The sequence below is a fragment of the Mustela nivalis genome (assembly GCF_964662115.1).
Source record: "Mustela nivalis genome assembly, chromosome: 2".
NCBI lineage: Eukaryota > Metazoa > Chordata > Mammalia > Carnivora > Mustelidae > Mustela > Mustela nivalis.
The window spans coordinates 64,988,494-65,013,628 of NC_139021.1; the positions used below are offsets into that span (position 1 = coordinate 64,988,494).

General features: G+C 40.6%; 1 protein-coding gene across 5 annotated transcripts in view; it reads left to right on the top strand.

Annotated features, from left to right (window-relative positions):
• The window catches only part of LOC309858268 (uncharacterized protein), a 77,886-nt gene that overhangs the window by 47,806 nt on the left and 4,945 nt on the right, over nucleotides 1–25,135 (top strand). For 2 of the 5 annotated variants that reach the window (XR_014308123.1, XR_014308124.1), the window contains exon 1: nucleotides 24,765–24,904. The exons of the other annotated variants lie outside the window; for them this stretch is intronic. The gene's annotated coding sequence lies outside the window, so the exon portion shown is untranslated. Of the gene's footprint in view, nucleotides 1–24,764; nucleotides 24,905–25,135 lie in introns of those variants that run through there. 5 annotated transcript variants of the gene reach the window in all.

A 25,135-nucleotide genomic window follows, 5' to 3' on the forward strand; every position in this document is an offset into this window, starting at 1 on the left:
CAAAAATTAATTTTTAAGAATGAAAAGAACCTGAACTTCTAAGCTTTGTTCTGAAAAGTTACTAGGAAAATTGTCAAAAAACCTATTAAATTACCATCTTGGTAGGCAAGGCAATAATTTTAAGCAGTAAGGACAAAAAAAAAAAATACACATAGAAGCTTCATGGAGTAGGGTCTTAAAGGATCTAAAAAGAAAGTGAAACTTAAACACTTTCTTGAAAAATGGGTAGAACTTGAATAGGCATAGAGAAGAGTGTTCTTCATGGGGAGAATATCCTAACAAGACAAAGAGAGTGATGTGCACAAATAACGTTGGGAAGCCCTGTTTAGTTCAGCCTGGTTGGAATAATGAAAAGTAAGTTTTGAAAGTTAAATAAATGGAGGTCGGATTGTGGAGGATCTTGCATGCTAGACTAGAAATTGGGATTGCATCCTGAAGCCAAAGGGAAACTTCACTGGTTTTGAAGAAAGTCATGGTACATTAAAATTATTGTGACTGAGTTAAAGTGAATGAATTGCAAGTAGTAGAGACTGAGAATAGGGAACATTGTTAGAAAAATTTCAGTAGTCAGATAGTTCACGTACCAGATGATACACTGTGACCTATTAGGTGAGTTGTACAAAGACTGGCCCAAGAAGTTTAAAAAGCCGTAACAACTTCTACACTTGACCAAGATGGAGTAGCAAGGATTTGATATAACCTCCTTCCTGAAACAACTAAGTAAAACAAAGTATATGAAACAAGGTTTTTAGATCTTCAACATTACAGATGACAGGACAGTGATCAGAGGTTGAAAACAAAGTCAGCACAAGATCAGAGGTTGTGAAACTCCAGTTTACTGAGTAGAGAGATGAAGGAAGCAGGATATAGAGGGAGAATCCTGATAGAGTCTAGCAGTCTCTCCCATGAATTGAGATGATCTTTTGGGAGTTCAAGACAGCAAAAGCTTATAGGGAGGAGTATGAAAAGGAGTGGGGAGCGAGAATACTAATAAAATAAGTGAGAAAGAGAAACCTGAGAGAATCACCAAGAAGATATTAGAGAACAATTCCTATATCTCAAAGTAAAAATAGTTTCTCTTCTTGAAGGCTAGAGTAGAAAACCCCAGTAATTCATAGGATATCAGAAGACTACTCCAGAAAGATCTACCTTCAGTAGTGAAACAAAACTGTCTGTGGAATGAAGCCTGCTCTAATCCTGACATTTTAAAAGAAGTTATAGAAGAATCCAATTGTTTCCAAGTAATTTAACAGTGTCAAAGAATACACTTCAAAAATATTTATAAGAACAAAAAAAGGATAAATAGTCAAGATGGAAACAATGTTAAGTGTCAGTTGGTGGATGAATGGATAAGGATATGAGACACACATACATGCATATATATACTATACACACACATGCACAGATACTACTCAGCCATAAAAGGAATAAAATCTTGCCATTTGTAACAACATGGAGGACTTCAAGGGTATCCTTCTAAGTAAAATAAGTCAGAGAAAGACAAATACCATATGATACAATTGGCATGCAAAATCTAAAAAACAAAGATGAGCAAACAAACTCATGAATACAAAGAACACAGGGATGGTTACCAGTGGAGAAAGGGCCTGGTGGGCAGGCAAAATGGATGAAAGGGAAGGTACAGATTTCCAGTTGTGAAATGAATAGGAATGTGGTGTGAGCCTGGTGATTATGGTCAATGGTATTGTGCATATTAGAAGGTTCCCAGGAGAGTGGATCTTAAATGTTTGCATTACAAGAACAAAGTTTGTAACCTTTTATGATAATTAATGGTGACTAGACTTACTGTGGATTGAATCATACTGTATGCCTGAAACTAATGTTTCATATCAACTCTTTCTCAAAAACAATTATGTCCAGAACCCAACAAGGTAAAATTCCCAGTGTCATCCAGTCAAATATACCAGCCATGCAAAAGAGTAGGAAAGTAAGTCATGATGACGAGAAAAATTAATCAATAGAAACAGACCCACAAATACTGCCAGTGATAGAATATACAGGTAAGAACACTTTTTCTTTCCTTTTATTTTTTAATTTTTATTTAAAGTTTTTTAAAAATTATTTTTATAAACATATAATGTATTATTAGTCCCAGGAGTACAGGTCTGTGAATCACCAGGTTTACAACTTCATGCACTCACCATAGCACATACCCTCCCCAATGTCCATAACCCCACCACCCTCTCCCTACCCCCACCCCTGGCCACCCTCAGTTTGTTTTGTGACATTAAGAGTCCCTTATGGTTTGTCTCCTTTCCGAACCCATCTTGTTTCATATTCTTTTCCTACCTCCCAAAGCACCCACATTCCATCTCCACTTCCTCATATCAGGGAGATCATATGAAAGTTGTCTTTCTCTGACTGACTTATTTCGCTAAGCATAATACCCTCTAATTCCATCCACGTCATTGCAAGTGGCAAGATTTCATTTCTTTTGATGGCTGCATAGTATTCCATTGTGTATATATATACCACTTCTCCTTTATCTATTCATCTGTTGATGGACATCTAGGCTCTTTCCATAGTTTGGTTATTGTGGACATTGCTGCTATAAACATTTGGGTGCACATGCCCCTTCGGATCACTATCTTTGTGTCTTTAGGGTAAATACCCAGTAGTGCAATTGCTGGGTGGTAAGGTAGCTCTATTTTCAGCTTTTTGTGGAACCTCCATGCTGTTTTCCAGAGTGGTTGCACCAACGTGCATGCCCACCAACAGCGTAGGAGGGGTCCCCTTTTTTAGCATTCGCTCCAGCATCTGTCATTTCCTGACTTGTAAATTTTAGCCATTCTGACTGGTGTGAGGTGGTATCTCATTGTGGTTTTGATTTGTATTTCCCTGATACTGAGTGATGTGGAGCACTTTTTCATGTGTCTGTTGGCCATCTGGATGTCTTCTCTAGAGAAATGTCTGTTCATGTTTTCTGCCCATTTCTTGATTGGATTATTTATTCTTTGGGTGTTCAGTTTGCTAAGTATTTTTTATAGATTTTGGATACTAGCCCTTTATCTGATATGTCATTTGCAAATATCTTCTCCCATTCTGTCTGTTGTCTTTTGGTTTTGTCAATTGTTTTCCTTTGCTGTGCAAAAGCCTTTGATCTTGATGAAGTCCAAATAGTTCATTTTTGCTCCTGCTTCCCTTGCCTTTAGCAATGTTCCTAGTAAGAAGTTGCTGCTGCTGAGGTTGAAGAGGTTGCTGCCTGTGTTCTTCTCAAGGAATTTGATGGGTTCCTTTCTCACATTGAGGTCTTTCATCCATTTTGAGTCTATTTTCGTGTGTTGTATAAAGAAATGGTCCAATTTCACTTTTATGCATGTTCCTGTCCTATTTTCCCAACACCATTTATTGAAGAGACTGTCTTTTTTCCATTGGACATTCTTTCCCACTTTGTTGAAGATTAGTTGACCATAGAGTTGAGGGTCTATTTCTGGGCTCTCTATTCTGTTCCATTGATCTATGTGTCTGTTTTTGTGCCAGTACCATACTGGGCAAGAACATTTTTTAACAGTAATTTCATAATATTCCATATGTACAAGAGGGTAGATAAGATAGAGCATATAAGTAGAGATAGAAAACATGAAAGACACAAATTAAAATTCTAGAGATAAAACTGTCTAAATATACACTGGATGAGTGAACACATCACCAAAAAAGATGTACAAATGGCCAAATCAACATATGAAAAATAGTTTGTAATTAGCCATTAGGCAAATGTGAATTAAAACTACAATGAGGGTAAAAGGTGACTTCAAACTTTGGACCTTGAGTAACTGGAATATTTATGGTATGCATGACTATTAATATAGGAAAGCTAGTTAGAACTGGACGTAAGGGATTTAATTTTAGATACGATACGTTTGAGGTAATAGAGGAACATCCTGAGTGGAAATATTTATCAGACAGATGAAGATATAGAACTAGAACTTGGAAGACACGTGATGTCCAGATATATAATTAAAAAAAATAGAGCCATGAAAGCTATACCTGAATGCTTTTTCTTGATGGTACAGTGTTCTATGTATGTTTTGTGTATGCTCATGTGTGTAGTCATGTGAAAAGCTTATGTTTCATTGCTTTGAAGTAGCAAGCACTCAAATGTCTAAATTAAATTACATTTGGTTAAATGAGAAACAGCATACTCAACCCTTACCTATTCCTCTTGTTCAGAGTGACACAAAGTTAGAAATCCTGGGAAAAATGCATTTTAATACTAATATTTAGAAAAGATCAATGAATAGCTTTAAGTCTAATCCTGCATGCAAGTCATTTTGCATAGGTATGCCTCATCATCCATGGCTACCGTCAAAAACAATACACAGTCCCTAGCACACCTCCCCTCCAAGTCTGTGTTAGGAACACCATTAACAATTATAGCCAAATAGTAACATGCTGTATCACTTATGGAGGAAATGAGATAATTAAGTCTTAGCATCCTTGGATTTAAGCCTAATATTAGGTTGAACTATGTAAGGAAATGTTCTCTTAGAGAGAGCCATTTGCACAAGAACAAATAAAACTTGGTGGCATGTTGCTGAATTTGGTGAGGGTGTTGGCTAAGAAGTTCTTGCTTGCTTGCAGCTTCCTATCCATTGAAAGCATGACCGCTATGGATATCCCTGGGTATTTTTCAGCTCGACTACTTTATGTAGACAAAGAAATTTCCATTCTGGCATCCCAAGTATCAAGCTGATTAGCATAAGCATTTGTTGATCTTTCAGTAGTAAAAACATAGTAGTACTCAAGTCAATGATATGAAATTGAAAATGTTTAGCTTAGCACATTATCAATAAAATGACTTTTAGAGGCATTGAAATCCATTCAAAACAGATGCCTAGAAGCATTTTGTCTCGAGTGTTTTCTCTTCCAAATATCAAGTAAGGTTTTTAACACAGAGACATATGTTTGAGCAAAAATGTTCTTTCTATAAAAAGCAGGATAACACTAAGCAGTGTTGTTTGTTGTTTTGTTTTTTTTTTTAGCAGTGTTTTAATCAATAAGCTTTCATGAATAGAATACCTATAAAATTCTTTTGTTTTGGGGGGTGTTTAGGCTGTTTTTTTTAATGTGAACTTCTGTTGGCCTCATACACAAGAACACACAAAACAATATGCACAAACGATACATGTTCAGTTGAATGACTTTCCAGAAAGTGAACACTCCTATGTATTTGATAACCAAAGACTGAAAATTACCAGCACCTAGAATCTCTCTTGAGTTCCTCACAGTCCTTGCTTCTCTCCTCAGGGTTAACCACCATTGTAACTTTTAACACTGTTACTTAGTTTTACTTGTGTCTGAATTTTATGTAAATTGAATCCTATTCTTCAGGTCTGGGTTTCTTTCACTCAACATTGTGTTCAGGAGAGGTGTCAATGTTTGTGCATGCATGATGGTACAGTGTTCTCTTATGCATTCTCTTATCTCAATGTATCCATTCTGGTGTTGATAGACATTGAGTTTTCAGTTTGGGACTATGACAAGTATTACTACTATAAATATTCCTTTATGTATTCTGGTAAACATAGGGGTATAGTCCTGTTGGGTATATGGTAGAACTTACTGAAACATTGGGTAGATACTAATTTCACCTAAGAAGTTGCAGTGTACATTTTTATCACCAAGCATTGTAGTTGTTGCATAACTTAGCTAATAGTTGATCCTTAAAAACTTGGGTATGAACTGCTCAAGTCCACTTCTATACTGGATTTTTTTTTTTTAATAGTACTGTAAATGCATTTTCTCCAAGGATTTCTTAACACTTTCTTCAGCATGCTTTGTTGGAAGAATACAATATATGATACATGTAACATACAAAATGTGTTAACTGACTTTGTGTTATCAGTAGGGCTTCCAGTCAACAATAGTTAGGTTTGGGGGGAGTCAAAATTTACACATGGATTTTCAAATACGTAGGTGTCAGTGCGCCTCACCTCTGTGCTATTCAAGAGTCAACTGTATGTGGTATTATTTGCCTTTAATTTGAGCCATACCAGTGGTGGTACTGCACTGAGTTTTAATTTGCATTACTCTGATGATTACTGATGAGCCATTGGTGTGTTTGGCCATTTTCAATGTCTTTTTTCATAAAGTGCTTATTTAAGTCCTTTGCTCATATTTCTGTTGGATTATCCTTGAGTTGTAGGAGTCCTTTATGTATTTTGGATATGACATCTTATTGGAAATATATGGTAGTCATAATTAAAATTTGTAAAAAAAAATTGTAAATATCATCTCCCATTCTGTTGTACCTTTTGATAAATAGAATTTCTTCATTTTAAAGTAGTCTAATTCATCAGATTTTTTTGTCTAGAACTTTTCTTTGTTTTTTTTTATTGTTTTTAGAAATTTTTGCCTATCCTGAGGATTTGAAGACATTCTTTTTTTTTTTTTTTTTTTTTTTTCAAAAAAATCTTGTCTTCTCATTTAGAACTATAATCCTCATGGAATTTTTGTATATTATGTAAAATAGTCAAGATTTATTGTTTTCTATGTGGTTATCCACTTTTGCCTAGATATTCATCACCTTGGGCATTTGATTATTTCTTCCTAGTGGAACAAGGACAGTAACTCCCAAGAAATAACATATATACATATATAGGCGCATGATATAGACATACATATATTGAGGTACAGACTGTGCTCCAAACATTCACTTATGAGTTGGCTTTTTTTTTAATGTTTCTGCATACATTCAGTGTTACTGATAGATTTCCAAGACAGCTTATAAAATGTTCCTTGGTACCTACTGTACCAGTATAGTGAAAAATGTATTCATATTCCATTTATGAACCCTAGGACATCTTCCCTTTCACTCACACAGCAAGATAACATGGTGCTTCGAAAGTGAATAAAGAGATGGACACCAATAGGAGTGATATGAAGGAGTAAGTAAAATAGCTGCCATTGAACAATAATAATTCTCACAACTCATGGATGACAAAATCTTAATCTCTTCAAGATATTCTGAATTGAGAAACAGTAAGTACTTCCAATGCTAAGGCAAGAATTGTATTGGCAGATTCCAGGCTGTCAGTGTAAAAGTGGAAGATTATATCCTACAGATCTCCTGGGAATGGGTCAACATTAATACCCCTCAAAGTGAATGGTACTCCTAGAGTTGCACAGTTCAGTACTGTGGTCCTGTTGGGATAGAGATATATATGAATAATAGATATGTCATACACATTTCCCAGGTATCAAGGAGGAATTGTTGCTAGAATTGGAATGTCAAATTTGCTGATGTATTATCCTTATTAATAGTTATGAGTAAGAAGTTATGCATTCTAAGCCTTTTGTACCAGATGCATTTTAAGCAGCAGTAGGCTATAACAAAATATTTTACACTATACTGGAATTTTCAAGCAACATAAACTTCTTCCTTTTACTATTTCTAGTGCTAAAGTTCGTTGTTGTAAAAGAGTGTCCACTAAGCATGTAGAATCCTGTCCAGGGAAGGGAATTCAAGTTAACTTATTATAACCAGTGCTGATTATTTCTGTGCAGTTAATCTATAAAAGTTTTATAACATAGCTGAGTGTCCAAGTTGAAAGGTGAAAGGCAACACAGTAACACTTTTCCCAAAGTTGTCTGACACAAGCCAAACCTTTTGAAGTTACTGTTATCAGCTTAAAAAATAAAACACTTGACATGTCCAAACAGCCACAGGGAATAACTACGACTAAGGTTTAAAAAAAGATGTAGACTTTCCTAAGCTTGGTATTTTAGTAGATGAGATCACTTGCGTTAGCGTGATCCTTCTCCATGCTGGCCTTTTATCTGCCTTTCTCAAGCCCACTCAGGAAAGGCTCACCCCACTCAGCAACGTGGCTTCGAGTCTCTGCTTCGATCCTTCACCAACTTATTTTAAAACTGCTGCTGTCAGGTGAGTGGCAATGCCTCCTCCGCGGACTAAGAAAAGACAGAGAAACTACATACTTGGATGTGAGCGGGCCGGGCGGGTGCGGGGGAGCTGATTCATAGCTTTGGGAGCTCTCAGAACAAATGCAGGGCTCACTGCCAGCCACCAAAATGGCAGATTGAGTTGGGAGGACGGTAGGGATATAGGTTCACCAACAATGACTCCAAGGTCAATGGTGCTGTAGCAGAAACACTAAAGGTCGGACAATCCACTGGAAGTATGGATATATTCTACTGTAGGTCCCAGGCCCTGTTGTGGGCACAAACAAGATACAAGAACACCCCTAGCTCAAGAAATTCACAGTCTAGTACAGTCACTCTGTGGGTGTGTACATCAGAAGCATCCATAATACCTTTAGATATACAGTTACTCAAGATCACCCAAGATTTTGAATCATAATCACTGGGATCAGGACATGAGAATCTCCATTTTAGCAAGTTGTGCAGGTAATTCCAATGTGCATTCCTGTCTAAATGCCTGGTCTACGGAGGAAGAGCAGCAGCCCTTGGTGTCTACACTGATCCTGACTCCCACCTCTTCCAGGGCCCTGGGCACGCTATTTAGCCATCGAAGCCTCAGTCTTCCTACCTGTACAATGGGCACAAATAAAACGGACCATTTATTACATGCTTCCTAAATGTCAACAACTGTGCTGAATGCTGTGGGTTTTTTGTTGTTGTTTTCTACTTAGTCCATAAAATAATCTTGTCAGGTAGGTGCTATTAACACATGTAAACTCATATAAAGCCTTTGCATTCTTTTTCTCTTGCTGTGTAACACATCATCGCAAATTCGGCAGCTGAACACACATGCCTGCTGATCAGATCACAGCTTGGTGCCTATGAGCAGGCTCAGTGGGTTTCTCTGCTCAGGGTCTCACCAGACCAAGGTTAAGGTGCCAGCCAGCACCGCTCTCACCCAGGGACTCTGGGGACAGTCCACTTCCTGGTGTATTCAGGTTGTGTTGGCAAAATTCAGTTTTGTGGTTGCAGTGATTAGTGGGGGCTGCTCACCACCCCTAGAGCTGCTCAGATCCCTTCTATGGGGGCCCTCCATCTTCAAGCCTCAACAGCACCAGGAATCTCCCTTGTGCTTCAAATCCCTCCGACTTCTGCCATCAGACAGAGAACTCTCTCTGCTTTTCAGGGCTTATGTGATTCAACTGAGCCCAGTGGCGTAATCTCCCTTCTTAATGTAAACTGTGAGTATAACATAATGTAATCACTGGTGTGGCCCCTCATAATAGTCACAGATTTCAGGGATTAGGGCATAACCTCTTTTGGGGCCCACTTTAGACATTCTGCCTAGCATAGTTATAGCCAACAAAATGAGTACAAAGAGTTTTCAGAGTCTTAAAGGGTGAAACTCCCTCTCTGCTATTTATTTCCTGTTTGCCTCTAGGCAAGTTACTTAACCCCTGTGGGCCTCACTAGCATGGTAAGTCAAAGGGAGGACATTATTACCTAGTTTAGTAGGTAGAAAGATTTACAGAAGTTACACCTATAAAACCAACCAGAATAATGTGTGATACGTAGTCTGCTCAGAAATGGATAGTAGGGTCTAGAAACAAAAGACGCTCTTTTGTGGTAAGGATCACATCTACATATTGAGGATGGTGTTGGGGAATAAATAACAAGAATGTAATGGGCCTTGAAGAGATTTTGGCCCATGGAAGGTGCCTGATATAGCTCCTTTCTTCCCAGAGTTTATGGGTTAAATGGCGGTGAGCCGTCTTGTTTAAATGTCACCGCATCCCGATCAGGTAGGTGAGTTATTATTACGTGTGTTTTACAGGTAACAAAGTTTCAAGGACTTAACACAGTGCCTCTCATTAAATGAGAGCAGAGCCAAAGGTCAACTACTCTGTCTTAGCCCCTAGTTGGATGGTTTCTACCCCAGACTTTATTTTTTTTAATAAACATATAATATATTTTTATCCCCAGGGGTACAGGTCTGTGAATCGCCAGGTTTACATACTTCACAGCACTCACCATAGCAAGTACCCTCCCTAATGTCCATAACCCCACCCCGTTCTCCCATCCCCCCTCCCCCCAGCAACCTCAGTTTGTTTTGTGAGATTAAGAGTCTCTTATGGTTTGTCTCCCTCCCAATCCCATCTTGTTTCAAACAATCACCCTGTCCGTGGCTGAGTCACATCTGTTGCATCCACCATTGTAAGCACAATTTCATGGCTTTCATTTTAATCCCCCTCACACTAAACTCACAGAATTTCTACTGAATGTGCATCACTCTTGGACCACGGCACGAGTATCATAAATTGAACTGCTATAGACTGGGACCATCTGCAGAGAACAAACACACCTGGGACTTGGGACAGGAGTGGCATGGGAAGAATAAATAACCATGCTCTTTTCATGTCATGCTAGGGTTTATTTTTGCTCCTGGTGGGCACAGGAAGTCCAGGGCTGATTTTCTTTTCTTTTTTTTTTTTTTTTTCTTTCTTTCTTTTTTTTTTTTTAAATCTTTGATTTATTTGAGAGAGAGAAAGTATGAGCATGGGGAGGGGCAGAGAACCAGGCTTCCTACTGATCAGGGAGCCCAATGTGGGACTTGATGCCAAAACCCTGGGATCATGACTTGAGCTGAAGGCAGATGCTTAACAGACTGAGCCACCCAGGTGCCCCAAAGACTGGTTTTTATTTAGAATGGGAAATCCTGATATTTGAATAGAAGAGATCTCTGTGATCCCAGAGTAGGAGGAGTCAAACTACAGGGGCAGAGGGCTGGCAAGAGACTGACTTCAACCTCTCTGCCAGACCCTCAGGTCCTCCTGGGGATCACACAGGAGCCAGACTCCCAGGGCTACCCCACTGGATGCTCTACGATGGTGAAAGATTCTGTGCTCACAGAGTAGCTACTGGCCACAAGTAACCCTAGAGCACTGGAAATGTGGCTCCTCCAAATGAGGAACTGGATTTTAAATTTAAATTTACATGTAAGCCTGCCATATGTGGCAAATGACAACAGTTCTCAGAGAAGACAGAGTTAAAATTTGCTCAAATAATCCCTCTCTTATCCTCCTCTCCAGTGCTCTAGCTTCCCAATCCTTTGAGAAGAGATAGTCCCAGGGGTGGGGGAAGACATTTCTGGACACTCTATTTACTAAGAGTTCACCCACGATTTGAGTTGTCTGAGGACAGGGACTGTGTCTTTTCTCTGTATACCTGACATACCTGGCTTGGGACCGGATTCAAGGAAGGTCTTTTGAGCTGAAGCAGACATTATCCAAATGAAAGATAACCTTTCCACAAAGAGAGGCAATTCATCTTCTCTTGGGGGAAGCTTTACAATTAAACACAAACCATTTCTGAGGCTTTCTGAATGACCCGGAAGTATTTGTTTACTTCTTTTCAGTATCAGGGCTCTGTGCAAAGTAGGCAGATTTTCTTCCTATCTAGGAATGCCCCTCTAATTTTCTGCTACTAACTAAGCAAGGGCATCAGTTATAAATTTTCTGATATCAAATAAATAATAACTTTTCTATTTCTAATATTACTAACTATAAGAAATACTGTAAGAAAAGAATAATAACTAACATAACTAGTGTTTACTAGTACTTCATGGTTTATGAAATATTTGTTCAAGCACAATGGGCTTTGATCCCAACAAGAACCTTGTAAGTTTCAAATCTTCATGCCCATTTTACAGAGGAGGAAGTAGAGGTTCAAAGATTATCCAAAGTGTTCAAACACACATAGGTTCTAAGGGGTAGAATGAGATTTGAAAACCAGATTTATTCTAAAGTCGTTACTTACCATGTGTAAGGAAAACACTTTGGGTCAATGTGAAGATGAATTATATATAGATCTTGAAGAACAGATTCGATTTAGACATTAAAAAAAAGGTATAAAGAGAAAGGCATTTCAGGAAAAGTACAAGCGCCACCTGCTCTATTTTCCCTGCCTGGAGTCCCATAACTCTGTTTCTTCTTCTTTCTTTCTATTTATTTACCCAAAAGATTATTTCATTCCTTAACCTGGGATGTTCTGACTGTTGATTCTTTAACCTGGGAAAACTTTCCAGTTGCTCAAATCTGTTTATTCCCTTTTTGTGGGTCCTCTCTTAGACTGTATTCTCTGGCAAAGTCAGTTCTCCCATCTCTTAGTCCAATTGCATTTTCTGTCCCACACCCTCTAAAAACCTTACACTTTAATCATCCATTTTCATGTCTGATTCCTCGACTAGACAGTGAGCTTGCCATGACAAGGCACCATAGTCTCTGTCTTTGTGTTTCAAACACCCACCACAGTACTGGGCACATAAAATGGGCACAGTAAATATTCGATGTGGTTGAGGGAAAAAAAAGGAATGGACCAACCAATGAAGGAAAGATGGATAGATGGGCAAAGAAATGACAGAGTGATGAGTCTTTGGTCCATGCTTTATAGCTGAGTATCACCACGTAAACTTCTATGGGAAGTCATACATCACCAAAAACATGGTAGAGGGAATGTTAGAGCAAGAACGATGATCACTAGCTGAAAACCCTGTCTGGAGAAGTATTTGTTGCATTGTTATTTTTGACCAGTGAGAACACTATTAATTTCCCTGCAAATTGGGGACACAGGGACTGCAAATGTTCTGTTTACTTTTCATCTATGGCTTCAAATGAGCACTATCAAAAGTTGCTTGCAACACTCTGAGTCTCCCTTTCTTTTTCTGTAAAGTGAAGATAATGATATGTAACCCATGAAATTTTGCCTTGAGGGCCAGAATGCTCTAATTCATGGGGAAGCAAACGGCTGACCTCGTAGTCAGTAAATCTACCTGATTCTCCTTTCTCTTGTATTGCCGTGGAATCTGACTTATTGTTCTCTATAGTAGACCGTGATGGCAGAGACTTGCAGCACCCCCTAACCAGTCCGCAGGGCACAGCCAGACCACATTTCTCATCCTCTGTCACAGGCAGATGCATTCTACCCAAGTGAAGATGATGAGTGCCGCCTTAGAACCTGGCCCAGAAAGACCCCGGTGGATGTTTTTTTCTTCCCTTTGTCTCTTCTAACCATCTGGAATGGAGACCAGCCCCAGGAAGATCCCTTGGACCTACTTGTAGAAAACGGCAGAGCCTCCTTAGGTCTGCATTCCTGAATGACCACACAGAAACAAAATGCTTAGCAAGTGGTTCCTTTGCCCAGGACCATTACATGAGCAGGAAGTTAACTCCAATTTTTCTTGAATGATTACACATTCGAGAGTGGCTGGAATTCCCCTCACACGAATTTACCCTCCTTTAGGGCAGGGTCCACATACTGAGCATGCCACAGAGCAAGGACAGTGCTTGGCAAATAGTGTAGACTCGTTAAACACTTCTAAAAGGAAAGAAAGAAAAAGAAAAAAGAACAAACGCGTGATGGTATCGGCTAACGAGTGCCAGCACTGAAAATGTGTCCTTGAATTTGAATTCATGGACTTTCTCAAAATTGACTCTAAAAATAGTGTTCAAAGTATTATAGTTTCTGGCTTTCCTGCTTGGTAACTCTCAGCACATATTGATTTAGATGCTCAAGTCTTGGCAATTCCCCGATAATGCTTTTCCTCAGAATAATGAAACAGGAAGGTCCCCTACACCCACAGTTGTGCTGGGAGTGGAGAAGCTGTGATTTTCTTTAACCACAGGTTTCTGCGCTTGCTCAGGCCCTCATTATGGCAAATGGATGTTATTTAATCTCCAACGAGTCCCTAACACTTTTCTTCCTCCTTAGGAAACCCAGTTGCATTTTTTTTTTAAAGATTTATTTATTTATTTGAAAGAGATTACAAGTAGGCAGAGAGGCAGGCAGAGAGAGAGAGGAGGAAGCAGGCTCCCTGCCGAGCAGAGAGCCCAATGCGGGACTCGATCCCAGGACCCTGAGATCATGACCTGAGCCGAAGGCAGCAGCTTAACCCACTGAGCCACCCAGGCACCCCCCAGTTGCATTTCTTACAGATGCTGTGTTGGCTTCACTATTGTACTTCCCAGGGTAATTCTCAGAATTAACCCACCTGATTTCTGCTTTCCCTCAAACAAGAGAGGTACGTCAAGTTCGTGATCCCTAGATATGGGCACTGCCAAGTCAGACCTTCCACAAAGGTTTCAATTAGCACTTCAGGCTTGGATCAATTATTCAATTGTCAGGTGTCTAGAGAAGGCCTTCCAAGAGTTTTGTGGTGAGGAACTGACAGTCTAGCTGGGAAAATTAGACAAATCGTCAAAGGAACAGAGTAACTGAATTCTGATAAGGACCTTGGATATATAGAGAAAAATATATGCCAATTTATTTACTCCATTATTTATTTGTTTACTGAGTACCATGTCTCGGGCCTTATGCTAGGAGATGGGAATATATCCCTGTACAAAACAAAGTTCCCCACTCTTGTGAAGCTCTTAACCAAATAGTTATAATTTGATTTGAATGTACCATGCCTTTTCCTTACTTTGCACACATTAACCTTCTACCCAGAATGTCCTTGTGCTCTTTTCACTTCCTCCTCCACCAGCTCACATTCTGCATCTGACAACTTCTGGCTCCATTCAAAATTGTGCCCAGGCATTTCCTCTTCTATTTGCACTGCTCTGATAATCTATGTTTTAATCTAAAACGTATCCTACTCTTCCATACCTTGCATTAATTTTCTCTTTTGCATTTGGCAAGTTATAATTGGGAATGTACAGATATTTGCCTTTACTTTATTTGCCTTTAGGTCTTGTGCCCAGAATCAGGACTGGCACACAATAACACAGGAAACTTCTGCTGTCCTGAACTCAACTGGAAAGGACGTCAAAATAAAAGTGCTTGCTCAAGACCACAGAACTAGTTGGTAGCACAGTTGAACTAGATCCATGCCCTCGCTAAGATAAAATTCATCGTCTTGGACCATGTGGTTTGCAGGAATTTTGCATGGAGACAAATGTTAGTCCCTCACCTCAACTGGCAGAATATAGTACACCAATCTTTCTATGTTTGGTGGGGTAATTATTTATGCCAATAAACTTTTAATATCTTTTGCATTCAGGCTACAACTATTAAGAAATGAAATTTCTTAAACAAAGGAAGTACTTAATGTATGGAGGTCAGGACCTGGGGGGACCAGTAAATATATTAAAAACTATAATATTTATCTTCTTCCTTTGATCATATTCTAAAATCTTTTAAGGGAAAATTCAGAGAGTTCTTTCTGAGACTTTCCTATTGCACAGGCACAAAAAGCTGGGTTCCAATAAAGTTCACTTAAAACAGACTCATTCCAGCAAATCTTTCTAAGATTTTCTCTTTCCTTACATTCTATTAAGAATCTATAGCTTTTTATAGCTTGTACTTGTTCATCATTATAGAATATTAGGTCCAAAGCTAAGATTCATGCACCAGTCAACAGTTCTTCACTGATTCATTATTTTAGAAAATACATTTATTTAATTTTTTTGTTCCAATAAATTATGACATGCTTTATATGTATAATTTTATGTTATCCCTTTAAGGAGAATACTTCTATTCCTCATTTTACAGATGAGAAATCTGAAACCCAAAAAGGTGAGGTAACTTGGCTAAAGTCATCCAGGCAGCATTTTTCAGGCCCAGGATTTAAATGTGGGTCTTCCTGGTTTCAAAGTTCACACTCTTTTTACCATAGCAGAGCTCAGAAGTTGTGTGTGTGGTGACGCTGTGTATGTGTGGGGAGCCAAGAGAAGGGATAGCATTAGTTGGTTGGAAAAATAAAATGTGTTATCATTATATTATCATATATATATCATATATCATATATATATGAAGAAAAAATCATATATTATTTTAAATGAAGACCTTGAGATGTGCAGTTGGCCATAAGTCACTATGGGCCGGCCACCAAAGAAAGCCACCAAATCTTACTGTGAATGACAGTTGCTAGAATATGCTAGCTTAAACAGTCAAATGTTTGTGTAAACTTGAAACATCTTTGGGAGTGAAAGGTCTTGTTGCAAGAAGAAAAAAATGGGTTTGGGGCTGCCAGCTTAAATGGTCATTCCTGAGAAGCCAGGCACCATATTGCCTTGATCTCACTATTAATCAAAAGTGTCCTTAGAAGCTATTGGAATAGCAAAATTTATGGAATTATTTTGTGAGGAGATACCTTCATCTTATAACCAGCTGGCTCCTTTAGTACAACATTTAAAAACTATCCAGCCTGCTAGAGCTGAATAACTTTATAAATGAAGAATCTAAAGGTTTAGCATTTTATACAGCAGCCAGTAAGAAGTGTAAACACAAAGAGGAGACAAAAAGATATCATTAGACAACTGCTTATAACCACAGCCCCCTGGATTTCCTCATTTCAGGACTTTGAACAGATCAGTTTCAACAGAAACCAAAGCAAAAGAATTTAAACAAACAAACAAACCCTTCCCTCTTAACTGGGTTATTGAAATAAAAAGGAAATGTTTTTCTTCTGGACCCTGAAGCCCTTTTCTTCCCAACAAAACCTGCTGAGAGAAGTTTTCTTTTTTTGTTTGTAGACAATGATTTCAGAAACAGAAAATGCTGGAATTCTATGTGATCAGAGGATTTGGGAGGGGCAGGCTGATGCAGAGGCCCTAATAGGGAATGACCTTGGTCCTAGGAGCCCTGCAGCCTGCAGGCTCCATGCAAACCTGCCCAGAAAGGGACAGACAGTCAGGAGAGGAGATGAAAGTGAGGCACAACTCAAGCAGTCTTGCTTTCCCTTTAAGTCCTTAAAGATAATCACAGCCATTGTTCCCCAGTATCAGAGAGGCAAAGACTTCAAAGAAGGGTTCTCTATCACTTAAAAGAGCAGACTTAATAAAAGGAGAAATTCCATTTATCCCTGTTATAAAGATACATTCATTGGTCCTTCCCCTTGTACTTAAAAAAACTTCCATCCACTGCTGACTAATTATCTGTGCAAACCTGGCCCATGGCCCACAGTCCCCTATGTGATTCTGTCGCAGAGAGGATACAGTCACAGCTGAGTAAAACCAGTCTGCGTACTCTAAGTACTGGATTGAGAACTCACGTAGCTTACTATGAAGGACCTTAGATGAAGTGAGGGCTCTTATTCTACTTGATTCCGCTGATAATCATAAAAAAACTCACAACTATTTTCCTTTTTCCTTTAATTTTTGGATATGTAAACTTTATTTTTTCAGTGTTTCAAGATTCATTGTTTATGCACCACACCCAGTGCTCCATGCAATATGTGCCCTCCTTAATACCCACTAGCAGGCTCACCCATCCCTCCACCCCTCTCCCCTCCAAAACCCTCAGTTTGTTTCTCAGAGTCCACAGTCTCTCATGGTTTGTCTCCCCCTCTGATTTATCCCAACTCCCTTCTCCTCTCCATCTCCCAGTGTCTTCCATGTTGACCTTAGCTCCACAAGTAAGAAAAATCATATGGTAACTGACTCTCTGCTTGACTTATTTCACTCAGCATAAAGGGAAATTAGAGAATCAATTCCATTTACTATAGCACCAAGAACCATAAGATACCTTGAAATAAACCTCACCAGAGAGGTAAAGGATCTGTACTTGAGGAACTACAGAACACTCATGAAAGAAGTTGAAGAAGACACAAAAAGATGGAAGAGCATTCCATGCTCATGGATCAGAAAAATAAACATTGTTAAAATGTCTATACTGCCCAGAGCAATCTATACTTTCAATGCCATTCCAATCAAAATTCTACTGACATTTTTCAAAGTGCTGGAAACAAACAATCCTGAAATTTGTATGGAAATTTTAGCAAAGACCCAAAATTGCTAAGGAAAAGTTGTAAAAGAAAAACAAAACTGGGGGCATCATGTTGCCTGATTTCAAGCTTTACTACAAAGCTTTGATCACCAAGATAGCACGGTACTGGCACAAAAACAGACACATAGACCAGTAGAACAGAGAGGCCACATATGGACCTGCAACTCTATGGCCAACTAATCTTTGACAAAGCAGGAAAAAAATATCCAGTGGGAAAAAAGACAGTCTCTTTAATAAATGGTGCTAGGAAAATTGGACAGCTATGTATAGAAGAAGGAAACTCAACCATTCTCTTACACCATACACAAAGATAAACTCGAAATGGATAAAAGACCTCAAGGTGAGGCAGGAATCAATCAAAATCCTAGAGGAGAACATAGGCAGTAACCTCTTTGACAGACACGTCTCCAAAGGCAAGGGAGACCAAAGCGAAAATGAACTTTTGGGACTTCATCAAGATCAAAAGCTTTTGCACAGCAAAGGAAACACTCATGACTATTTTAAAGAAATCTTCAAAATGGTGAAAAGGGATGCCTGGGTGGCTCAGTTGGTTAAGCAGCTGCCTTCGGCTCAGGTCATGATCCCAGCGTCCTGGGATCGAGTCCCACATCGGGCTCCTTGCTCAGCAGGGAGCCTGCTTCTCCCTCTGCCTCTGCCTGCCGTTCTGTCTGCCTGTGCTCGCTCTCTCCCCCCCCAAATAAAAAAATTTAAAAAATGCTGAAAAGTGACATTAAGAAACTTATTTCCATGAAAACAAAAAGACAAAACAAACCTAAAAATCATGTTGAGATCCTTCTTTAGAATGGTAGGCTTATTGCTCTATTTTTTCCAAATGTTCATTCACTGACGTAGCCAACCAAAAATCACCAGTACCTACTATATGCCAAATGTGAGGCCTCACATATCTAATTGAAGAGACAGAGAAATACACTGAGTGGGGAAATGCTGTGGAGAGTAATACAGATGTTTGGTCTCTGAATTGAAGGGCACCTTAACCAGGAGAATGGGGGGTTGCATTAGAGGCAAAGGATCAGGGCTGAGAGAGAGCAGCCTCTGTTTAAGGAGCCATCAACAATAGTTGACAAGGACTGGGGTGTATCCATGAAATAGGGGAGCAGATTGTAGGCATATCACTAAAGAGCTTAAAACCATGCCAACCTGAAAGACTGGGAAGCAGGGGAGTGGTAGGACACGTATTGTGTTTTAGGCACATGAAATCAGGCAGCCAAGGGCCAGGCAGATGGACAGATGGATGGAGTCTGAAGGGAGGAGGGTGGCAGCCCATACAAAATGGAGACCCTCATCTCTTTCAAACAATGGGAAGGTGGTATTGTCTCTTTCCTCCATCCCTCCTGCTGCTTCCCTTAAGAAGAGGAGTGAGTTATGGGATCCTGGAGACTGGGTACAATTGTGAGAACTGGAGCTCAGTCCATGTGGGGTTTTTCCACTTCTGGATCTGCAAGAGGGGTGTGAGCACACTACTGTCCAGCCAACCAGGGCAAGCCCTTTCCTTGTGCGTGTTAGCAGAGGAAACACAGAGAGGATGGGAGGGGGCTGCTGTCCTTATCTCTCTGACGGGTGGGGGGCTGGGTGACTTCCAGCTCTACAGACCTCATTTTGACTCAAGTAGGTCTCCAAGTCAAGGAGGGGCTGGTAGAAGGCGGCCTGATTCCAGCCTTCCAGCCAAACCACATGCTCCAGTCCAGCGTGGCCAGCAACATGAGGGTATTTTATCTTTATCTGGTCCCTGTGTCTGGTTTGTATTTGGCTCCAAATGCATGGGGAGAAGGGGTGTGATTAGCCAACCCTCCCAGAGATTCCCCAGTATGAACCCAAACCCAACAAAGGGCCTTGGGGATGATGAGGAGAGAGACACCAGACACGCTGAAGTTGGGGCTGCCATTTCCTGGCTATTCAGCTCTTTAGGTGCAATTCTGATACATTTGCCTTAACGTGCCGTTTATGAAATGTGTATCTTAATTCAGCAGTGAAATGAAACCAACATCATTTATCCTACAAAAATCAGGGAACTGCCACATGTATTATCCTGCCTTGTGCAATGTTACCAGCATGATACCTCCCAGGCTGGATATTACAATCATTTGATATTATCCCTTCTTACTTTAAAGGCAATTTTACATTTCTCATCCAAATTAATGGCTAATCTCAAGAGACTTACTATGTTTAATTACTTTTTATTCCTAGAATCCTCCCTTTCTCCCTGAACATTCTTTCCTTAAATGATGGTAAAAAACTTGCCATATAATCATAGAGCACAGGAGTTGTTAAATGTTGGATACTGATTACAACAGAGATGGGATCTTGAACAAATCTTTCTAAATTCAAGAGCAAAGAGTTTGTAAGACCTTAAAACAGAATCATATTTGATCAGTTTAAGAATCTGGCAAAGGATAAAGTTTCTAGATCCAGTTCTGTACTTAATATGCCAAGTCTTTAAGCAAGTTGCTCAGTCTTTCTGGTCTGCATTTTTCATATTTATTCATCAGAGCCTCCCTGTGCCATAGTCAGCACCACACTTGTAAACACCAAGTTCATCAGGCTCTGACTCTATCCACAATCTTAGCTAGAGCTTCTTATTTGTACCCATCTTGCACTCAATTTTCTAGATGTCATTGGTCTTTTCAGATACTGAAAAGCACCTTGGAAGCACCTAGGTTCAGCTCAGATTTCTTTGACTTGGTGACCTAATTTCTAAAGCAGCCTTGAGTAATCCCTGGCATCCTAGCAGCCACTGTTCCTGGACTAGACCCACTCTGATGGATGCAGAATTTATACCAGTGAATTCAGAATCTTAGGACCTGGTGTTACGATGTCCTTAGAAACTAAGGATCTGGGCCCAGAGTCTTCCCTGAGTTTTCTTCACTAGCAATCACACCTGAGACCCAGGATGAAGTCCTTAACCAAAATCCTGTTTTCCTAACCTGAGATATCCCCGTCTCTCAGTTATGGTGCTAGCCCTTAGGTTCTGCTGGATTGCCTTTCCTAGAACCCCAACCTTCTCTAGGGCAGGAGCCGGACTTGACACCCTTTTTGGTGGTCATGGTCCTGCCTCCTATAGACACGCTGTCAAGATGTCACCAACACTCCAGCTGCCTCTTTAATACTGAGTATTACCTTCATGCTCCAAAATTGTACCCTGTCAGCTTCTCTGTAATTCTGAGTGCTGATAAATACTGCTTGATTCAAAACCTAAAACTATGCCTAGCTTTTTTTTTTTTCTCTTAAATATATCTGTGGTGGAGAGGGTACATGCATTATCTATTTTGAAACTTCCCAATAATCCATATAAAGGAATATACTATTATTATTCCAGTTTAAAGATGAAAAACAAGTCAAGAGAGATGACCCAGGGTTCCACAGAAGGGAAAACCAGAGCCTGGATTCATCCAGATCTCTTCTGTATTGGTCAAATTCCCTTTTCCTACAGTTGTGATAACATATTACTTCAAACTTGGTGTCTTAATACAACCAAAATTTATTCTCTTAGAGTTCTGGAAGCCAGAAGTCTAAATTCAGTTTCACTTGGCCAAAATCAAAGTTATCAGCAAAGCTCTGCTGCCTCCAGAGGCTCTGGAGGGAGGGAATTCTATTCTTGCCTCTTCCAGCTTCTGCTGGCTACTGGAACTCCTTGGCTGGTGGCCACATCACTCCAGTCTCCTTCTTCTAAGTCAAAAAGCCCTCAGTCTTCCTCTTAAAAGGACATTTGTAACAACATTTTGGCCCCACCTTGATAATTCAGGATAATCTCTGCACCTCAAGATGCCTAATTTAATCCCATCTTCCATGTCTCATCTCACAGGCTCTTGGGATCAGTACAAGGATATTTGGGAGAGGGGTCATCATTTGGTCTATCATGCTAGCACACAACCACTTTCCAATTTCCAGTCATTGAAAACACTGGATTTGGGGGAGGGGCATTGTGAACATAGAATTATATTCATAAGAGTGAATTTCATAGGTTTCCAAACAAGTTGCATGCATTTTTCACATCCATGATCTCATAAATTCTTCAGTGCAACAGGAAAGTATACACCAGTCTGCTCATGTTACAGTAAGGGAAAGTGAGGCTCAGGGAGAAACAGATTCTCACCAAGGGGCCATAGGTAAGACAGGAACAGGAGAAACATGAACCCATAAAGTGACCATGATGGCTTTTCTGCCCAGACAAGCATCATCCTCCCTAGATCCTTCTCTCCATCAATTGTTTCCTTTCTTACTTCAAGAAGACAGGTCCTCTCTCCTGCATTCCATCCAGCAAGAAGTCACCAGAGTACTCTATTTGATCTGCCTCTGTTACCCAGAGTTGTGCTGCTTGTCCTAACACACTGAGGTAATGATTTCAATGAGCTTGTCTCCCAAATCTCTTCCCTCACCCATAAACTGCTTTGCTTTCTCCTCTTACAATTAGTCTACATTTTTGTACTTTGAAGTACATTTGCCATCTGCTAGCCCAGTTACGCAAATGATCCAAATCCGTTTGAATCTGGTTAAATTGTTCAACTGGATTTGCTCACTCTCCATTTCTAAAATCATCTGCAAACCTGAATGTGACACATCGAGTCATAAGTAGATGAGAGTGGGAAGGTGGGAGGTGGGGCAGGGGTGGCAGAGACATGTCAGAAGAGAAGGGGAGGTGCAGGCATGGTGAGGCGGGTATATTCTGTACTGACTCCTTAGGAGCTGGGGAGCGAACTATATCAACCCCCAAACATGCAGGTTCAGCACCTTTGATGTCTCATTTTCTCATGCTACAAAAAATGAATTCTACTTTCTCACTTCCTTAGAAGGTGTTTGTGAGATTCACAAGATGTTTGTGTGATTCTGGTTCAGCACCTCGGAGAGCGACACAGCACAGATAATGGGCATCTGGAGGATGGTACACATTCAGCTGTTGCTTAACAGAGGCTAGAGTCAAAACTCCCTGTGCCACCTCTCTGTCCTTTGGTCTCTGCCTTCCCTGCTTAGGGTGCTCTTTGCATCCCATCCCTGGTGTGACCTCTTTCAGTTTGTGGACCATTCAGCCAATAAAACATATTAAGCACCGGCTGCAGAGATAATGAACACAGAGCCAGTCCTTGTTCTCAGGAGATTCACAGTTTAGACAACAGGCAAAGCAGTAAAGAGGTGATTAAAGCACAGTGAAATGAGGACTATGGGGAGGGAAGCAGAATACCCTAGGAGAGAAGAGAACAAAGTGACTAATTCAACTGGGGTAAGCCATCAGAACATCTGATTCCAGAATGAGTAGCAGGACTAAGTTGACCTTGAAAGATGCAGAAAACATTACAGGCTGAGCAAATGACATGTACACAGACCTAAAGAGTGAGAAGCCAGGGGAAAGTTCTAGGAGGTCTGAGGCCCTGCCTGTTCCTGGTGAGCAGAGGCAGAGCACCCATGTGGGAAGGTGCTGTAGTTTGTAATGTACTTGGGTCTCACAGTGAAATTAGTGTGCAAGAAGTAGTAAAGAAAACTATTAGCCGGTTTTAAGAGAAACTCTTTTCTCTGCTAATTGTTGTCCTGCCAGTGGCTGGCCCTCAGAGTCCTCACAATGTTATGATGAGATCAAGCCACCAGGGCCTGAGAGCAAGGCAGTACAGTACAGAGTCCCCTCACATAACATCATTTTATCTTCATAACAACCCTGTGGCCAGGGCTCTTTCAGTGCACCCATCTAACAGATGATGAAACTGAAGCTCGAATTGTTCAAGGTAAGCTATTTATTCAAGCCATGTGCCCTGCCCTAGCAAAAGGGAGAGCCACCAATTCAAACTAAGTTGGTCTGCACTCAGGGCTTATGACCTGACGGTCCAGAGCTGACGAGATGGCACAGCCCTCCTAGTTCCGGAGGCTCCATGGCAAAGGGCCTCTAGATGATCCTCTAAGCTAATCCCTTTCCATGGTGCAGATAAGGAAACCAAGGCACAGGGAAGTATAGGCCAAAAGTATGATTCAAGATATCCAGTGCTCTTGGTTTTTCTCATATCTGAGCTGACTTCACTGCACATCTACCCCCCATCACTCCATGGCCTGTCTGCTCAGTAGGACCCTGGCAGTTCTCAGGCCACACCATGCCAGCTCCTTTGTTTAAAGGGGGCTGGTTTCCACCCTGCAGCATAGTAGCATGGTTAAAAGAGCCAAGAAACAACCACCTTGGGCTTGCTCGGCTATCTTCTGCTGTGTGAACTTGGGCAAGTTATTAGCTTCTCTGTGCCATAGTCTCCCCCTCCATGAAATAGGGCCATGATAAGCACTACCAGAAGGGCTTACTGTGAGGATTCAATGAGTTGCTATATATAAGGAATTTGGATCAGTGGCTGGTATGTAGTAAGTGCTTAATAACTGTTAGCTGTATTTAAGATTACTGTTCCTACCCTCCTAATCTGTTCATACACACTGGTAAATTCTGGCCCTCTTGTAGTTTGCTGCGGCCTCCACCAGCCCCCTCTAACTCTGCAAGGAACAGTCAGCCTACAGACATAATTCTTCATCTTGAAATCCTTGGGGACCAGGCATACATTTTCTCAGAGTGTGGAGAGGGACACAATCAATGACAAAGTAACTTTCTTTTTCTAGTAAGAGACATTAGAAATGAAGAGTTCTTCCAAAGGTCTCAGAGCCCTTTCCCTCCCCCGCCCCCATATCAGTGATTACCTTCTAAAATTCTCAATAATTTACTTATTTAACAAATGTACTATTTCTGTCTGCTCTCTGCTTCCACTACAGAACATCAGCTCCATGAAGGTAGCGGCCCCCATCTACAACTGGGGGTCCCAAGCAGCTGGGAACTGCTCACTGAAGTGTTGGTCCCAGAAGAATGTGGCTACCCTGGGGAAGAAAGGAAGAGAATAAGAAAGGCACCACCTTGGGGCACCTGGGTGGCTCAGTGGGTTAAACCTCTGCTTTGGCTCAGGTCATGATCTCAGGGTCCTGGAATCATGCAGGGAGCCTGCTTCCCCCTCTCTCTCTTCCTGCCTCTCTGCCTACTTGTGATCTCTCTCTCTCTATCAAATACATAAAATCTTAAAAAAAAAAAAAAAAAAAAAAAGGAAGGACCCAGATCACTGGCCACCAGGAAGTGCCCGGTGAATACTTGCTGACTAGTGAATGAAGTGTGAGCCATGCCAGGTACCAGGAGGGTCACCTTGGACAAGCCATGCCACCCACCTCAGGAAACTGGAACTTCCTCACCTGCAAAGTGGTAAAATTATCACAGATGCTTATGCCAATTACATAACGAGTGGGCGTTAAAAATACTTTTCCAAACAGAAGCATGGTACAGAAATGTTATCATGGCCTTTAAGTATGGAATGGCGGGGACACCAACAGTCAACTCATTCATTAGCCATCTCTCACCTATCTAGTTCATGCACTGAGCAAATGGAAATCAAAGAGGCATCACCACTACCCTCAAGCGGGTTTACTGGTTGGG